This window comes from Eleutherodactylus coqui, chromosome 8 (genome assembly GCF_035609145.1).
Source record: "Eleutherodactylus coqui strain aEleCoq1 chromosome 8, aEleCoq1.hap1, whole genome shotgun sequence".
Taxonomy (NCBI): Eukaryota; Metazoa; Chordata; class Amphibia; order Anura; family Eleutherodactylidae; genus Eleutherodactylus; species Eleutherodactylus coqui.
This window is the reverse complement of record NC_089844.1, coordinates 99,823,491-99,842,685: the sequence shown is the minus strand read 5'-3', so window position 1 is coordinate 99,842,685 and position 19,195 is coordinate 99,823,491. Positions and strand designations below refer to the sequence as shown.

Here is a 19,195-nt window from a genome sequence, read left to right as displayed (position 1 = left end):
TACAGTGCCCGCTTCTGTCCTGTACCACCTTCCCCATACAGTGCCCCCTCCTGTCCTGTACCCCCTCTCCCCCATACAGTGCCCACTCCTGTTCTGTACCCCCTCCCCCATACAGTTACCACTCCTGTCCTTTACCACCTCCCCCATTCAGTGCCCCCTTCCTGTCCTGCACCTCCCTCCCCCATCCAGCGCCCACTCCTGTCCTGTACCACCTCCCCCGTACAGTGCCTCCTTTTGTCCTGTATCCCCCATACAGCGCCCACTCCTGTCCTTTACCACCTCCCCCATACAGTGCCCCCTTCTGTCCTGTACCCTCCCCCCCATACAGTGCCCCCTCCTGTCCTGTACCCCCCTCCCCCGTACAGTGTCCTCTCTTATCCTGTACCCCCCTCCCCCGTAAAGTGTCCTCTCTTATCCTGTACCCCTCCCCCCCGTACAGTGTCCTCTCTTGTCCTCTACCCCCCCTCCCCCATATAGTGCCCACGCCTGTTCTGTACCCCCTTCCTAGTACAGTGCCCCCCACTGTCCTGCACCCCCTCCCCCATACAGTGCTGTGCCCCCTCCTGTCCCCCACCCATACAGTGCCCACTCCTGTCCTGTACTCCCCTTCCCCGTACAGTGCCCACTCCTGTCCTGTACTCCCCTTCCCCGTACAGTGCCCACTCCTGTCCTGTACTCCCCTCTCCCGTACAGTGCCTGTATCCCACCCATACAGTGCCCACTCCTGCCCTGTACTCCCCTCCCCCGTACAGTGCCCACTCCTGTCCTTTACTCCCCTCTCCCGTACAGTGCCCCCTCCTGTCCTGTACCCCCTTATCCCGTACAGTGCCCTCTCCTGTCCTGTACAGTGCTGTACCCCCTAACCCCGTATAGTTCCCCCTCCTGTCCTGCACCACCTCCCCCCGTACAGTGCCCACTCGTGTCCTGTACCCCCCTCCCCCATACAGTGCCCCCTCCTGTCCTGAACCCCCACTCCCCCGTACAGTGCCCCCTCCTGTCCTGTTCCCCCCGCCCCCATACAGTGCCCACTCCTGTTCTGTACCCCCTCCCTAATACAGTGCCCCCTCCTGTCCTGTACCCCCCGCCCCCATACAGTGCCCCCTCCTGTCCTGTACAGTAATCCCCTAACCCCTTATAGTTCCCCCTCCTGTCCTGTACCACCTCTCCCGTACAGTGCCCCCTTCTGTCCTGTACCCTCCATACAGCGCCCACTCCTGTCCTGTACCACCTCCCACGTACAGTGCCACCTTCTGTCCTATACCCTCCCCCCATACAGTGCCCCCTCCTGTCCTGTACCCCCCTCCCCCGTACAGTGTCCTCTCTTATCCTGTACCCCCCTCCCCCGTACAGTGTCCTATTTTATCCTGTACCCCTCCTCCCCCGTACAGTATCCTCTCTTATCCTGTACCCCTCCTCCCCCGTACAGTGCCCTCTCTTGTCCTGTACCCCCTCTCCCCCATACAGTGCCCACTCCTGTTCTGTACCCCCTCCCCAGTACAGTGCCCCCTACTTTCTGCACCAACTCCCCCATACAGTGCTGTGCCCGCTCCTGTCCTGTGCCCTACCCATACAGTGCCCCCTTCTGTCCTATACTCCCCTCCACCCGTACAGTGCCCACTCCTGTCCTGTACCCCCCTCCCCCATACAGTGCTCCCTCCTGTCCTGTACAGTGCCCCCTCCTGTCCTGAACCCCCACTCCCCCGTACAGTGCCCCCTCCTGTCCTGTACCCCCCCGCCCCCATACAGTGCCCACTCCTGTTCTGTACCCCCTCGCCCCCATACAGTGCTCCCTTCTGTCCTGTACAGTGCTGTAACCCCCTAACACTGTATAGTTCCCCCTCCTGTCCTGTACTCTCCTCCCCTGTACTGTGCCCACTCCTGTACCCTCCACTCGTACAGTGCCCACTCCTGTCCTGTACCCCCTCCCCCATACAGTGCTCCCTCCTGTCCTGTACAGTGCCCCCTTCTGTCCTGAACCCCCACTCCCCCTTAGTGTCCCCTCCTGTCCTGTACCCCCCTGCCCCCATACAGTGCCCACTCCTGTACCCCCTCCCCCATACAGTGACCACTCCTGTACCACCTCCCCCATACAGTGCCCCCTTCTGTCCTGTACCCCCCCCCATACAGTGCCCCCTCCTGTCCTGTACAGTAATCCCCTAACCCCTTATAGTTCCCCCTCCTGTCCTGTACCACCTCTCCCGTACAGTGCCCCCTTCTGTCCTGTACCCTCCATACAGTGCCCACTCCTGTCCTGTACCACCTCCCACGTACAGTGCCACCTTCTTTCCTGTACCCTCCCCCCCATACAGTGCCCCCTCCTGTCCTGTACCCCCCTCCCCGTACAGTGTCCTCTCTTATCCTGTACCCCCCTCCCCCGTACAGTGTCCTATTTTATCCTGTACCCCTCCTTCCCTGTACAGTATCCTCTCTTATCCTGTACCCCTCCTCCCCCGTACAGTGCCCTCTCTTGTCCTGTACCCCCTCTCCCCCATACAGTGCCCACTCCTGTTCTGTACCCCCTCCCCAGTACAGTGCCCCCTACTTCCTGCACCCCCTCCCCCATACAGTGCTGTGCCCGCTCCTGTCCTGTGCCCTACCCATACAGTGCCCCCTTCTGTCCTGTACTCCTCTCCACCCGTACAGTGCCCACTCCTGTCCTGTACCCCCCTCCCCCATACAGTGCTCCCTCCTGTCCTGTACAGTGCCCCCTCCTGTCCTGAACCCCCACTCCCCCGTACAGTGCCCCCTCCTGTCCTGTACCCCCCCCGCCCCCATACAGTGCCCACTCCTGTTCTGTACCCACTCGCCCCCATACAGTGCTCCCTTCTGTCCTGTACAGTGCTGTAACCCCCTAACTCCGTATAGTTCCCCCTCCTGTCCTGTACTCTCCTCCCCTGTACTGTGCCCACTCCTGTACCCTCCACTCGTACAGTGCCCACTCCTGTCCTGTACCCCCTCCCCCATACAGTGCTCCCTCCTGTCCTGTACAGTGCCCCCTTCTGTCCTGAACCCCCACTCCCCCTTACAGTGTCCCCTCCTGTCCTGTACCCCCCTGCCCCCATACAGTGCCCACTCCTGTTCTGTACCCCCTCCTCCATACAGTGACCACTCCTGTACCACCTCCCCCATACAGTGCCCCCTTCTGTCCTGTACCCCCCCCCCCCATACAGTGCCCCCTCCTGTCCTGCACCCCCCTCCCCCATACAGTGCCCTCTTCTGTCCTGTACCCCCCCCCCCCCCCCCGTACAGTGCCCCCTCCAGTCCTGTACCACCCTCCCCCGTACAGTGTCCCCTCCTGTCCTATATCCCCCTCCCCCGTAAAGTGTCCCCTCCTGTCCTGGCACACGGTGCGCGGCGCCCCAGTAGTCTTCTTCTGGAAAAGTTGCTCAGGACGGTCTCGGAAGTCCTGTCTCTCCGCCGCCCCCTGCTGGAGGCTCCCCGCAGGAGAAGCAGAACTGGTTCTGCAGCTGTAACAATGTGACATTTATGAGGCCCCGCCCTGCGCACGGTCCCGGCTGCGGCGCTGATAGGTGGACGAGGAGGGAGTCCCGGAGCTCCGGACTTGTGTGACTGCAGAAAGTTCCCGGAGCCGGAGCGGGGGGTCAGTGGTGGCGGCCGGCACTTCATCCACTACTGGACACATCTGGGAGCTACACTGGGGAGCCCGCGGGAGATAGAGCCCGGAGCCCGCCGTCTGCCATACTGTCCTGCCGGGGGATGAGGAAGAGCCCAGCCAGCGGTGAGTGACAAGTCAGAGGGGTTACAGGGGGAGCACGACGTGTACACACTGTGCCGGGGCACAGCCGCACGTACATGGGCACACATATATACCACAGGTACATGGAGACACACCATATATATCACATATATACCGCAGGTACATAGGGACACACATACCACCTATATACCAGATATATACCATGGGTACACACCATATATGCAACAGGTACATGGGCATACACATACCACATATACCCACAGGTACATGGATATACACATACCACATATATACCATGTATACCCACAGGTACTTGAAGATACACATACCACATATACCCACAGGTACATGGGTATACACATACCAGGTATACCCACAGGTACATGAAGATACACATACCACATATACCCACAGGTACATGGATATACACATACCACATATATACCATGTATACCCACAGGTACATGGAGATACACATACCACATATACCCACAGGTACATGGAGATACACATACCACATTATATATATATATATATATATATATATATATATATATATATATATACACCACAGATCCATGGATACACACATACTACATGTATACCACATATATACCAAATACATATATCACAGGTACATGGATACACACATACCGCATATATACCATATATATACTACAGGTACATGCAGACACACCACATATATACCACATATACCCACAGGTACATGGAGATACACATACCACATATACCATATATATACTACAGGTACATGCAGACACACCACATATATACCACATATACCCACAGGTACATGGAGATACACATACCACATTATATATATATATATATATATATATATATATATATATATCACAGGTACATGGAGATACACATACCACATATATACCATATATATACTACAGGTACATGAAGACACACAAACCACATATACCCACAGGTACATAGAGACATATATACCACAGGTACATGGATATACATAACATATATATACCAGATATATACCACAGGTACATGGATATACATAACACATATATACCAGATATATACCACAGGTACATGGATATACATAACACATATATACCAGATATATACCACAGGCACATGGATATACATAACACATATATACCAGATATATACCACAGGTACATGGATACACATAACACATATATACCAGATATATACACTACAGGTACATGCAGATACTCATACCACATATATACCAGATATATACTACAGGTACATGGGTACACACACCACATATACCAGATATATACTACAGGTACATGGGTACACACCACATATATATTACAGGTACATGGAGACACACCACATATTTACCACATATACCCACAGGTACATGGAGACACACATACTACTTATATACCATTTATATACCACAGGTACATTGATACACACACCGCATACACCACATATACGCCAGATATATACTACAAGTACATGGATACACACATACTATATATATATATATATATATATATATATATATATATATATATCACCTATATACTACAGTTACATGCATACACACATACCATATATATATCACCTATATACTACAGGTACATGGAGACACATGCTACATACACACCACATGTATACGGCAGGTACATGGAAACATTCCACATATGGTATGCATGCACATATACCCACAGATACATGGACACACACACCACATATGCAATATTTGTACATGCACATACACTCACAGGTACATGGACACACTTACCATATATCATAGATATACAACATATGCTCACAGGTACATGGACACACATACCACGTATACATACACCATATACAATATTTATATACATCACATACCCTCACAGGTACATGGACACTCATAGCGCATACACACCACATGTACACAAATATATACGCTTACAAGTATACAATATGTATACATACATCTAAATACAGTATACAGAGAAATACAGATTCCCACAACTCATACATATATAATAGCTACACACAAATACATACACACCACATATACATCAACGTATACACACATATAAATGCACTACATATACACATACAGATGCATAAACACTGCATACATATATACTTACACACATAGGCACACCTTATACACATATATACCAGTATACAAACCACATACATGAAATATACACGCTTGCGTATACAATATATCTCACAACGGGGTCATGTGATTTGTAAATACTAAACTGATAACAGACCACCCCGCCTCCATCCTTTGTAGCCAGCAGTAATACTTAGCTGCCGGACGTTTCTCTTCACTTTATGCGAAATCTACGGAGCTGCCGGCGAGAGACGTGTGTTGTACATGGCGGCTGGTGGTGGGGGGAGATTAGATGTAACACAGTACAGACATCGGTCCTTGTGAAGCCTACAGGTGGATATGCGTTATGATGCCACCATACTGCTACATGGTATACATGTGTGTGTATGTAACTTTGTGTTGAGGTGGATACATCTGCCGCTGAGCAAGACTATAACAAGTTATATCATGAGCTGCCGTATGATACACTTCTTAGCCCTTGTGCTTGGTGGTTCCAATACCAAACCAGGACCGCACCAAAAACAAGAACTTCCGGGAAGTTGCACTTTAGAACTTGTTCCCCTCTGCTTCCAGATTTGTGGTGCTATAAGGACTGTACAACGTGGCCCCACCAGTAAGGAGGGGGAGGGTTTGTTGGAGTCCTTATGTATGGGGGGGGGGGGGGGGTCCAATGAGCATTCAGGGTCTGCACCAGAAAGAGGATCTGTACATAAGGCTTCTTCACTTGGTTGACTCATTCTTGGCTGGGTCTGGCAGGCTGCACATGTTGTCCATCCAGCGCATGGCCTGGTTACTATTACCCTGCACTTGTCAGCCTGGACTCCTTCACTTTCACTTGTCAGTTCCCGCTTTTGATGCAGAATCTTCCGTGTTTTCTCTCTGCTCTCCTGTGATGCAGAATATTTCTCAATACTCCGAGATCATCTCCATTTCTTATAGCATTAATGTCCTAAAATAAAATAACATTCCCTTTATACCCCGTGTAATATGGCTGAGGTTACCCCTGGGCATAGCGCAACTGCTTAAAGGGATTGTGTCACCAGATTCCTGAAGGTTGACTTGGAGTGGAGCTCCGCGTCGCAGAGCGGGGTGCGCTGACTTCTCCCCGCTGCAGCATGCGGGGCGTCCGCTCTCTCCCTATGCACAAAAGGGCTGAGAGCTGTCAGTCTGCATAATTAATCTGATGGTATAATCCCTTTAAGAAATGATGTGGCCTGGTGCAGAGGTCTGCAACCTCTGGCTATTCGGGTGTTGTGATACTACAACTCTCAGCATGCCTTAAAGGAAACTGTTTAAAAAGATCCTGTTCCCTATGCTAATTGGGACTCATCGGCCCGACGGGCCGTGCTGGACCGCATCTTCTTCTGCTTGAGGACTTTTCTAAACTCTGCCAGTGTGTAGCGGATGACGTCTGTGAAGTCATGAACAGGATGGATGACATCTTGCGAGCTTGCCGACCGGTGTATGCGCAAATAACAGGACCAAATGTTCACAGGACTAAAATGTTGCACGTGCGCCGGGAGATCACAGACTGGCGCATGTGCGAGATTTTAGTCGCTCTAAAGAGGTGCTGCCCTGTCATCTGCGCATGTGCAAGTCGGCAGGCTCACGATTGCGGTTCGGCCCGCCCATCGGACCGATGACTCCCAATTACACATACATTGCCAGAACTTATTAAACTCAGTTTTCCAAGTTAGGCCGTAACGTAGTTCGTAAGGCTGAATGAAGACAATGTCCATCTAGTCCAGCCTGTCTAGCCTCCTGTTTTGTTGATCCAGAGGAAGGCAAAAAACCCCAAGAGCAGAAGCCAAATAGCCCTTTTGGGGAAAAAATTCCTTCCCGACTCCCTAATGGCAATCAGACTGTTCCCTGGATCAACCCCTAATAGTTCCTACCTGCCTGTATACCAGGATTAACAATTAACCTAAGACTTATAGCCTATAATATCCTTCCTCTCCAGAAAGACATCAAGTCCCCTTTTAAACTCCTCTAAGGATTTTGCCATCACTACGTCCTCAGGCAGAAAGTTCCACAGTCTAACTGCTCTAACAGTAAAGAACCCCTTTCTATGTTGGTGATGAAACCTGCTTTCCTCTAAACGTAGCGGATGTCCTCTTGTTACCTTTGTGGTCCTGGGTATAAACAGATCCTGGGAGAGATCCTTGTATTGTCCCCTCATGTACTTATACATGGTTATTTGGTCGCCTCTTAACCGTCCTTTTTCTAGAGTAAATAATCCCAATTTTGATGCCTCTCTGGGTATTCCAGTCCCGTCATTCCATGTATTAGTTTAGTTGCCCTTCTCTGAACCCCCTCCAACACCGTAACATCTTTCCTGAGCAGCGGTGACCAGAACTGTGCGCAGTATTCCATGTGTGGCCTGACAAGTGCCTTATATAGTGGGAGGATAATGTTCTCGTCCCTCGCCCCTATACCTCTTTTGATGCACCCCAAGACTTTATTTGCTTTTGCAGCAGCTGACTGGCATTGATTGCTCCAGTTTAATCTACAATCCACTAGTACCCCCAGGTCTTTTTCCATATCACTTTTCCCTAGCAGTACCCCATTCAGTGTATATTGGTGACATCCGTTTCTCCTGCCCATGTGCAGAACCTTACATTTATCAACATTGAACTTCATTTGCCATTTTTCTGCCCAAGCCCCTAAGCAGCAGATTTGGAAATGGCTAAACTACGGCATCATGTTGGTATGGCTGGTTTTACATGCTGGGAACTGCTGACAGGTTCCCTTTAACTGCTTTGTTCATAGGGACATCATAGAGTTACTAGCCAGAGGAGAGCTGCTGGAAAGGTTCAGCAGGACTATTATTACATGGTTTCTCATTTACTTCAGTGATCTCCATTTAAAGGGGTTGTCCAACACCGTTATCCCCTACTCACTGGACAGAAGATAACTTGCTGGGGATCCGGAGAACGAATGTCGCAGGAGGGGGGATAACTTGCTGATCAGTGGGATCTGGGGAATGAAGTTCTGATGCATCTAGAATGAATTGAATGATGGTTACACATGTGCGCTACCACTCCATTAATTCAATGCAGCAGCCAGAGATAGTTGAGCACCTGAGCTCCGCTAACTCCGGCAGTCCCAATGAAACGAATGGAGATACAGCGTGCATGTGTGACTGCCATTCCGGTAATTCCTGGACCCATCAAAACCCTGTTCCCAGGATTGCTAGTCCCAGTGGTCAAACCCCCATCGATCCTGTGGATGGAGATAACTTTCTTATCGTGCGACAACTCCTTTAATACTGCAATGTCTGGCCAGTTCCCGCAGCTGGACCACATCTGTTCTCACAACTAGAAAGATAGCCTAGTAAGCCTTGCCAAGCCCCTCTACCCCTATGTTGCAATTGTAAGTACACTGGTCACATGCCCAGGTTGAAAGGGACCAGTAGTGACTGGTGGGGGACCCAGAAAGTGCTGAATAGGGAAGAGGGAGAAACTGGTAAGCTGAGTATGGCTTATTTTACACCATTCTGAGCTGGACAACCCAGTTAGGCCAAAGACACATGGCCATATTATCGGGCCGTATGCTGGCCTTGTATTCCATGGACTGCATATGGCCCTCATAAAGTCTTGCATCGAGTCCCTGCATATCGAGCTGCTTAATGCAAGTTCTGCCCCCGTGTCTGAAGCGCAACTTGTAAAAGAATAACTGCCCTTTCGGTGCCTTCTCCGCTATGTTCACTTGTCTTCGGCTGCCTGCGGGAGCTGATCGGCCTCATAGAGGTGTATAGGAAGCTTGTATAGGTCAGCATCTCTGAGAAAGCTCCGTACAGTGAGCGATCGTTCCTGACTGGGACCCCACTATGAGTCCGGGTCAGCATGAGCCATGTTGTTCATGTTCATAAAACCAGGTCCATTCCTCTATTTTGGGATTTTATGATTGCCTTTGGTTCCCCAGACTTGTGTATGATTAGAAGTCTGTGTGTTTATTATTAATTTTGGGCACTGTTAATATATTTATTATTATTTAGTGTTGTGACCGCCCAATTTATTTATTAGTGAGTAGATATAGCTATGGGGGTTCTGGGTCTGTTATTACCAGTTTTGCTCCTCACGGTCTTTGTGTTCTTTTATTATGTGTTTATGTGTAATTGTAGCAACAATTTTGTACTAGATGTTGATCAATAATATTAGTATTTTTTATTCATTTTGGCCATTATTCCTTGTGTTCTGTTGATTATTATAGTGTCAGGAGGCATGTGGCCTTATTATATATTGGGAGGGTTTTGTAGGAGTATATATTGTAAAAATGTAACCTGAAATCTAAAGTGGTTTCTAGGGGTAAATAGTCTGGTGTACCTGCACAGTTTGTTCTCCAAGACGGTCAACTATATTCTCAGTAAGACCTTTACCTTTCATGAAGCCGATGTGTTAACAAGTTCTCTGCCCAGTGCCCACCACCACCAACACTGGGTGAGTCTAGTGCTTCACAATGGCGGTCATTAATATGAGCATCCGCTTTTCTTGACTGACTGAGGAGCTTGGTAGTCCTAAGTAGTCCTCTACTGGATGCTCCGCCTGTCCGTAGGCCCGGCCTAATAGTTGGCTGCTGCTTCGTCAACTTCAAGCCTAGTAAGACATTCGTTAGGAGCGCACGGACCGACTCCCTTATGAATAATCTTAATGGTTACTTCTTTTTGCAGTACTAGAGTTTTATATGTTCCCAATAGACTAAATACAAAAGACGGATGTATTGTATTTTTATGTTTAAAGGGTCGTCTCATCATTACACAACCCTTTTCAAAAAGCGGCTGCCGAATTGTTTTGGAGAAGCCGTGGCCAACTAGACATTTCTGTAGGGGTAATGCCGTATTACCTGCCATCCAGGTGAATCACCATCCGTATACTGTGATTGGAGTAAGGCTCGAGTCCTCCAGAATGGGACTACTTCACAGAGTGGCTCTATGATGTCTTACACCCTAATAGGGTGTAAGGTCTGGGGTTTTCTTCACTTTACTAATATCTACCATTCACTCAACGTTTTTTAAAATTCTGAATCCTTCATTTTAAGTTGTTGATCAGCAACACGCCAACAATCCCATGTGTGACCTGCAGTCTGGTTGTCCATAGGCTCACGGCAGCCTGCTGTCAGTCACATGGCCTAGGTGCCACTGAGGAGCACACTCCCATGGTCTCACTACTTCTGCCATAGAAACTCCTTTGTCACAACTTGCAAAGTTACTTAGAGCAAAGTTCTGAATTGAGGCAAACGGCTCGGAAACTTTAGGAAGATGAAAGATGTGAACATGTCTTGGTAATACTGTTACTCCCTTGTAGTTCGGCTGCATGTAAAGGAAGTTACAGTGATCTAGGCAGAGATGCAAAGTTCTATAGAGCCAGTAGAGTTGAGGATAAATGTAAATTCAGTAGTTTGGCAGTACACTGGGTGTGTGTCTGGTTCCTCAAGAATTTCTCATGAGATAGATAGCTGGAGCCAGTCTGAGCTCCAACACTGCTATCACAAAGCAGATTCTGTTCCAAACCCTAGAGCACATGACACTTCTTTCCTGCTTAAAGGGGTTTCCCGGGGATGAAAAAAAAAACATTTCACTCCGTCCAGAATGTTAAAATACTTCTCTATGCACTTGGGGCGAATTCACACAAGCGTATATAAACTCTTCAGTGTTTCTTCGGCAAAAAAGTGATTGTTCTCAGTAAGAGAAATCATGAGTATGTATTAAATACGTCTTTAGATTAGTTCCCTTAAGCCTGAGGAAGAACCCTGTGTAGGTTGGAAAGCTCGCTATAACATCATGTATTTTTGTTAGCCATTAAAAGGTGTCATATCTACAAGATTACTTGGTTTCTCTGGCTAACACGGTACCAAACCCCTTTTTTTCATTCTGCAATTCTGGATTTTCCATCCGTGTGCGGCTCCATATGCAGCTCCTTTTGTCTGTATTTTCTTCTCTATGCCATTTGTTTTTCACATCAGCAGAAAAAACCCCAAAAACTGAAACCGGCCCCAATTCATTTTTTCTGCATCTCTCAACAATGGATCCGTGAAATATAGACGACGCACAGACGGCCACTATGAGCAGTTTTTCCTGTGTTCCCCTTGGCATGAATGGGCGAGGCTCATCATCAAATCGTACCCGAATACTGCATGCTGCAATTGTTTTGTTTTTTTTAATTTCCGTGTGAAAAAACTAATGTGTGCATTGGCACATCGACTACTGTGGGTCTGTGTGTTGTCAGAGTCGAGTCCGTTGCAGATTTGGACAGCACATGGACCGAAAATGTGCTCATGTGAATCGGCCCTTATACTTCCAATTGCGAATACTTCTCCATTAGAGGTCCTGGCAGTATACCCATTGTAACAAGCAGCCGATTGGCACGACAGGTGATCTGCGGTACAGGGATGAATGATGACTGATATAATGGCGGCTGCACATCTCCCTATTTACACGGTGCAGCTCACTGGTGAGCATTTTGTTTCTTGCTTACAAGACATTATCAGCCAGCGAACAAGCATTTGTTGGCTGATCATTTGCACTGCGGCCTGGAGATCAGGAAACAGGCAATCGTTCCTGCCCGATCATCAAGCTATGTAAGATGCCCATCAACCTTAGGCTGGGTTCCCACATAGCGGAAATCTCACGGTTTGGCCACAGCAAAACCGTGCAAGATTTTCACCGGGAAAGCGCTGCTTCAAAACCTGCGGCACTTAGTCACGGGTTTTGGAGTGGCTTGACTGTATGCTTTTCCGTTGCAGCCGGCGCTCCACAGAGGAGAGCGTGGCTGCAACGGGAAAAAAAAAAGAATGGACTTGCTGCGGCCGGGGAATCCGGCTTTGCCGCGACAGATTCGCCGTCCTGTGTGGATGAGATTTCTGAGAAATCTTGTCCACATGGCTGGTTAACCCTGGGATTAGCGGCTGCAGGCGGATTCCGGATGGAATTTCCGCGGCAAATCCACCCTGTGTGAACCCAGTCTTAGGATCCTTTTATGTAGACAGGATTTATGTAGATGAGCACAATCAACAATATCGGCACTCAACTATCCAGCCTTCACATAGGCCAATTCAGACTCTGTGGGACGACTGATCATTTAAAGGAATTTTGTCATTTAAAAAAAACATCAAGACTTACCTATTCCTCCCCAGACAGTCTTCTTACCGCATCTTCACCTCGCTGATCTTCTCCAGTCACCTCGGGTCACCTTACCTCCAGTCGGCTGGATCCTCTTCTTCCTGTTATGGAGCGTCCATTCTCTGCATTCTTCTTCCAGCAAGTCAGTGTAGATTACGTCACTTGTGACTTAAGGTTCACTGCCGAACAAGGAATGCCGATCTATTGCAGAGACTGCACATGAGCTCTGTCTCGCCTTGAGAGTTCATATACTATTACAGAGAGACGACACGCATGCGCAGTCTCAGCAATAGCTCACCACTTCCTGCTAGGCTATGAATGCTATGTCACTTGTGACATTGCCCTGTGGAAAAGAGACTGCAGAGAATGGACACTTCGTCACCGGAAGAAGAAGATTCGACCAGCTGGAGGTGAGGTGACCCGGGGGACTGCAGGACACAGGAAAAGATCGTCGGGGAGAAGATGCGGTAAGAAGACTGAGGGGGGAGGAATATGTGAGTATAGAATTTTTGTCTTCTAGTGACAGAACCCCTTTTATGCAATCGTTTGTCCTCTATTTGCTCATTCGTTGGCTGGTCTGCTGCAGCTTTGCACGGGCCAGTAATCGGGTAAAAGAGCATTCCTATAAGGCCCCCTATCCACAGGCATTGCGAAGTCCCGCGGCAAATCTCTGCCGCAGGAGCCGCTGCCCGGGAACAGGAGCCGGCAGCCGAATCTCCGCGTTCAGCCTATCTGACAAATAGGCTCACCGTGGAGAATCATGGCAATTCGTAGCAGGCTGCGAATTGCCGGCCGCGAGCGGAGAATTGCAATGATTCTCTGCTCGTGGACACGGGGCCGGCCCCTTTAATAGCAACATTATGGAAAGCTTCAGACGTTGTGATTCGCGATTGATTTTTCACCGGCAAAATGACGCCCGTGGACAGGGGGCCTTAATCTTTGTGCCCAATTGGCGGCCGGTGTAAAGGGGTCTTTAGAATTGCTTATGGTAATTGTTGTTGCCACAGGTAAGGTCCTGAATCCCCAATCACATCTGCACAATTAAAGTACTTTTACACAAAGTGATAATTGTAGTTTGGCTATAGTCGTCCTGGTGCATGCGGCCGCCGACAGGGCACCGAGTGACAAATCGCCGAATGCACACGGCCGGGATAAAACATGCTTTATCTTTCTGAATATTTGCACACTAAAGGCATTAATGGAGGGTGCGCAAATGTGCGTGGGCAAGCATGGGGCACTGCGGAATTGTTCTGGAAAAAGAACACATCTGGAACTAACGAGCCATTTCAATCGGTGCGTCTTTGTTTGCCGAGCGCAAATGAACATGCCTAGCAGAAAATACAGTAATATACACATTGTTCATTCCACAAATAAGCAGCGCTTGGGCACTTGCAAATACGCTTACGCTCTTGTGAAGCCGGCCTTAAGGTGTGGTCTCCGCAAATACACCCATTGTCAAACACCTAGAAGGAGCTGTTGGGATTGAATGCAACTATTTCAAATATCAGAGCAAAAGGATAATGTATTGCGGAAAACTGACTCCTTGCAGGAAGGCTTTGGCACCCTATTGTACCGCCTCTAGCTTGGATACAAGATGTGATACAGGCAGGCATGATGCTCTAGTACCCTATTATACCACCTCTAGATTGGATACAAGATGTGATACGGGCAGCATGGAGCCTCTAGTACCCTGTTGTACCACCAAAAGCTTAGATACAAGATGTGATACAGGGGACATGGAGGCTTTAGTACCCTGTTGTACCACCAAAAGCTTGGATACAAGATGTGATACAGGTGGGCATGGAGGCTCTAGTACCCTGTTGTACCACCTCTAGCTTGGATACAAGATGTGATACAGGTGGGCATGGAGGCTCTAGTACCCTGTTGTACCACCTCTAGCTTGGATACAAGATGTGATACGGGCGGGCATGGAGGCTCTAGTACCCTGTTGTACGACTTCTAGCTTGGATACAAGATGTGATACAGGCAGGCATGAAGGCTCTAGTACCCTGTAGTACCGCCTCTAGCTTGGATACAAGATGTGATACGGCCAGGCATGGAGGCTCTAGTACCCTGTTGTACTGCCTCTAGCTTGGCTGTAAGATGTGATACCGGCGGGCATGAAGGCTCTAGTACCCTGTTGTACTGCCTCTAGCTGGGATGTCAGATGTAATGCGGGCATGGAGACTCAAGTACCCTGTGGTACCGACTCTAGCTTGGATACAAGATGTGATGCGGGTAGGCATAGAGGCTCTAGTACTCTGTTGTACCACCTCTAGCCTGAATGCAAGATTTGATACGGCCGGGCATGGAGGCTGTAGTACTCTGTTGTACCTCATCTAGCTTGAATACAAGATGTGATATTGGCCGGCATGAGGGCATACAGGTCTAGTATGATATCCTGCGGTATATCACTCCACATTTGCTGTCACTGAGCCTCTAGATCATGCAAACTCATAGGCTGTCGAAGTGAACCTTTGTAAGTGCGGCCGAGCATTATCTTGCTGGAAAATGCCTCTTGGAAGCCTCCATAATGGGAACACCTCTGGCTGCAGGATGTCCTGAACATATCGCTGAGCTGTCATTGTCCCTCAAACCAACTAGGGGGGGACCGATTGTCGTATGTGATGCCCTCCCAGACCATCAAACCAGCAATGGGGGCAGTGTGCCGCTTCACGACAAAGCCAGGATTGAGGCGCTCACCCCGAGGTTTCCAGACACAAACACGGCCATCATCTGTGCCTAAACTAAACCTAGATTTGTTGGATAGGGGATAACCTGCTGATCGATGAGGGTCTCACCAATCCTGGGTCCCATTAATCCTGTGACTGCAGGGGTTACTTCTCCCCACCTCAGTGACGTCGGCATGAGTTGTTGGCAGAGCAATGCACGGTCAGCTCTTCATTCATTTCAGTGGGGTTAGCGGTAATACCCGAACGAGTAGTGCTTGATTATCTCAACAGTGCCAGTGAAAGCGAATGGATCGCCGGTGCACTTGGACCGCTGCTGCGTACAGTCTCCTTCTTATTGCGGGGCTGCTGTAACACCGCAGTGAAGAGGACAGGGAACATGGGACTCCCATTCTTGAGTTCGGCAGGGGCCTCAGTGATGAGAGCCCAGCAATCAGCAAATTATCCCCAATCTTGGTAATGGGGGATAACTTGCAGTTTGGTACAACCCCTTTTAAAGGGATTTTCTGACCACCCCAAACACTGGTGACAATGAGGGGGGGCGAAGTATGTAATAAAAAACTCCCCCGCTGCCACTGGCTACTGCTCCATTCTTCCATTTATATTGGCTACAGCAGTGACATGGGTTGTTTACCCACATGACCGCTGCAGCCAATGGGAGGCCGGCAGGGGTGTCATCAGTCACATCATCCCGAAAACCTGCTTCAGTTTTTTTTCATCAAATGCCCACATGACAGCTTTACGAGACGTCACCCGTCAGATACTGAAAGGCAGTTCGGCGTCATGGTGAGTTTATTACTTTTGTATAGTTTTGGTCACGGGAACCCAGAATTAGATAAAAGTAATTACTCAGAAAACCCATTTATTGTTTATATGGGGCAGATAGTCCTTCAGAAAAGTCACTGGCGCTACTAATGACAGTTGTCTGAAAGCTTTTAATTACTGATTAGTTGTTCACTGGGATATTTATAAGGGGATCTCCATGCAAATACGAACGGCTACAACTTTATTCCAGGTAGCATTTGATCATCCGGTAACTATTTTTAGGTGAATTAAAAAGAAATGACTATTGACTAGAGAGGAAATTATTGCCCGTCGTCCCTTGGTGGCCATGTTTACATAGAACGACTGTCGCCTGCATTCGTCCAATAGTCGTCCCATGTAAAGCCATGGTTATTGTCCTACTTCCAGTGCGATAACACTATGGAGGTGCTGACACACTTGTTGTTGGTTCTTGGCTGCTTGCTGTAGCAGAAACCATCCTCCTCTGTCGGTTTGGGGGTAGCAAGCAATATAAATAATGGATAAAGATGATTTCCAACAGTTTAGTAAAAAAAAAACTTGTTTTTTTGTTCTATTTTTTTTTTTTTTTTTTTTGTATGTGTGTTTTTTTTCCTACACTAGATATGCTGCTTTTTTCATGCATTTCCCTTAGGCCACTATTTACCGCGATTTAGCACAGAGTTCAGAGCACCGCAATAAACTTTCTATTTTTCTGCATTTTCGCATTTTTTTAACGCACCGCATCACCCATCAAACCTTGTGAATTGCTTTAAAAAGTGCCGCTCAATAATGCAGTTAAAAATGTTGCGGCGTTTTCCGAACGCTTTGTGTGAGAGTGGCCTTAGACTTCTCTATAGGACTAAATAAACTGATAAGAAAACGACATATACAAAATATGTATGGATTCATAAAACACCACCTAAAAAAAAAAGCATAAAATTCAAGCCACTTTTTTTCAAGACGAAAATGCCACAAAAATTAAACGGTGGGAAGGTGGTCTGATAACAGGGCACTCGGGCCCATTAGAGCACCTCCGTTATATGGACGTGTTATAGATGACATTTCTATCATATCTGATCTGTATTTGCCGGCGTATATTTTATGTTATTACTGGCCGAATGCTGAACTGTATTTGCCCAATAGAAAATAATAGCAATATAGCGCCTTTCATAGCCATTAGGAGGTCATCGATCCTGTTGACATCAGCGGATTAAGAATTGCCAGTGTTTCTGTCCACTGTAGGTCATCCACACCTTAACGGATACTAGAGGGGGCCCTCACAAATGTGATAGGGCCCCAGAAGAGCATTCCGAATTACTGTTATTCCAGTAGTCAATACATGGGAAAATAATGCAACATTTTAAAATCTATTGCCCATAAACATAAGACTAGAATATAAGCAAAGGCTGTGAAAACAGTAAACACATTTTGGGAATTAAGCCGAGTCTTATGCAGGAAGAAACCCAGTGATAGCGAGGCCTGGCTAAGCTCCACCCCTTTTACTAAGTCCTACCAATTTTTATGCCCCAGGCAAACGAAGAGAGAATTAAGGGAGGAACGACCCATTTCTCTGCCAGATTTCTGAATGGCTGTTTGTTTCTGGACTTTGCAGACGTCTTTACAGACTGACAAATAGTTGTTTTCTTTCCGGATTATTTTTGCTTTTTTTTTTCCAGTCATTTCTAGGTTACTTTTCCCTTAATACTTTCCTAATTAGACTTAGTGCTGTAATTTTGCAGATTGACCATGAAAAGGGACTCCTCACAAGCATCTGTAGAAGGGTCAATAAGTAAGCGTTAAATAAAGTGGTTGAGTATAACTAAGCGTATGCAGGGCTAACATTGTGATACAGGGGGTGGTCAAAAAGACAACCAGCGCTATATGGATGTAGAAATAACAAGAACTCTCGGGCCCCTTGTTGCCCCGCAACATGGATTTTAATTTTGTGCTGTGGTCCCTATAAGAGAGAGTAAAACCCAATTGCAAAGTTGAAGAGTAGCATGTAAAAAAAAACAGAAATCCACTTTCCATGTCTCTGTAAGTCCGGTGGGACCGCTAAAGTATGACTGAAGTAAGGAAAGCGCACTCAAAGTGGCCTCCTCCTGCTACGATGGGGCAGATCATCCAGTAAGTCATCCACCGTCATACATGGGATATTCAGGTACCGATCTGTGAGTCCCTGGAATGGACATGGGTCATACAAGGCGATGACGCCAAATTCCAACCCACACGCTCGTGCTGAAATTTGCACCCTGCCCATGCGGAAGGAACTTGTGATGACGTCACCAGCTCATCTGCTCGGGGCGAACGAGAATCGTCAGATCCTTGGCCTGTGTAAAAGGGCCATTAGGAAGGATCGAACATGAAAACAAACATATAAATGTCACTATTGTTTGTCTGCGGTGTTCAGGACAGCAGGGTGTTGATTGCTGGCGGGATCCCTTCTCCATGTAGTAGTAATCTCTTCTATTGAAGGCTGCCATTGATCACCACTATAATTAGTAGGTTGTTAAACAAGTTACTTTGTTTCACATTTGCATGGCAGATAATCTTTTTATCTTCTCTAATGGTGCAGAGATCAGCAGGACTGGGATATTACTAAAGCCCTTTCATTAGCCGCTATACCTTCAAAGCATTGTACGCTTTCCACAACCCATAAAGCCAAGTAGGGGAGTCGAGCTTTCGACAAGGAAATGCTACTTTTAATGCCGGCCATCCTGTCGGCTGCACAGAGAATGTCTGATCTAGTACTAGTGGCCATTGCAATCACATATTGCCACCCGCAGGAAAAGATCAGC

At 47.9% G+C, this 19,195-nt stretch overlaps 1 protein-coding gene across 2 annotated transcripts in view; it reads left to right on the top strand.

Annotated features, from left to right (window-relative positions):
- The first annotated feature begins 3,502 nt into the window (after window positions 1-3,502).
- RHBDF1 (rhomboid 5 homolog 1) overlaps window positions 3,503-19,195 on the top strand; it is a 116,986-nt gene continuing 101,293 nt past the window's right edge. For both annotated transcript variants that reach the window (XM_066576122.1, XM_066576121.1), the window contains exon 1: window positions 3,503-3,739. The gene's annotated coding sequence lies outside the window, so the exon portion shown is untranslated. The remainder of the gene's footprint in view (window positions 3,740-19,195) is intronic.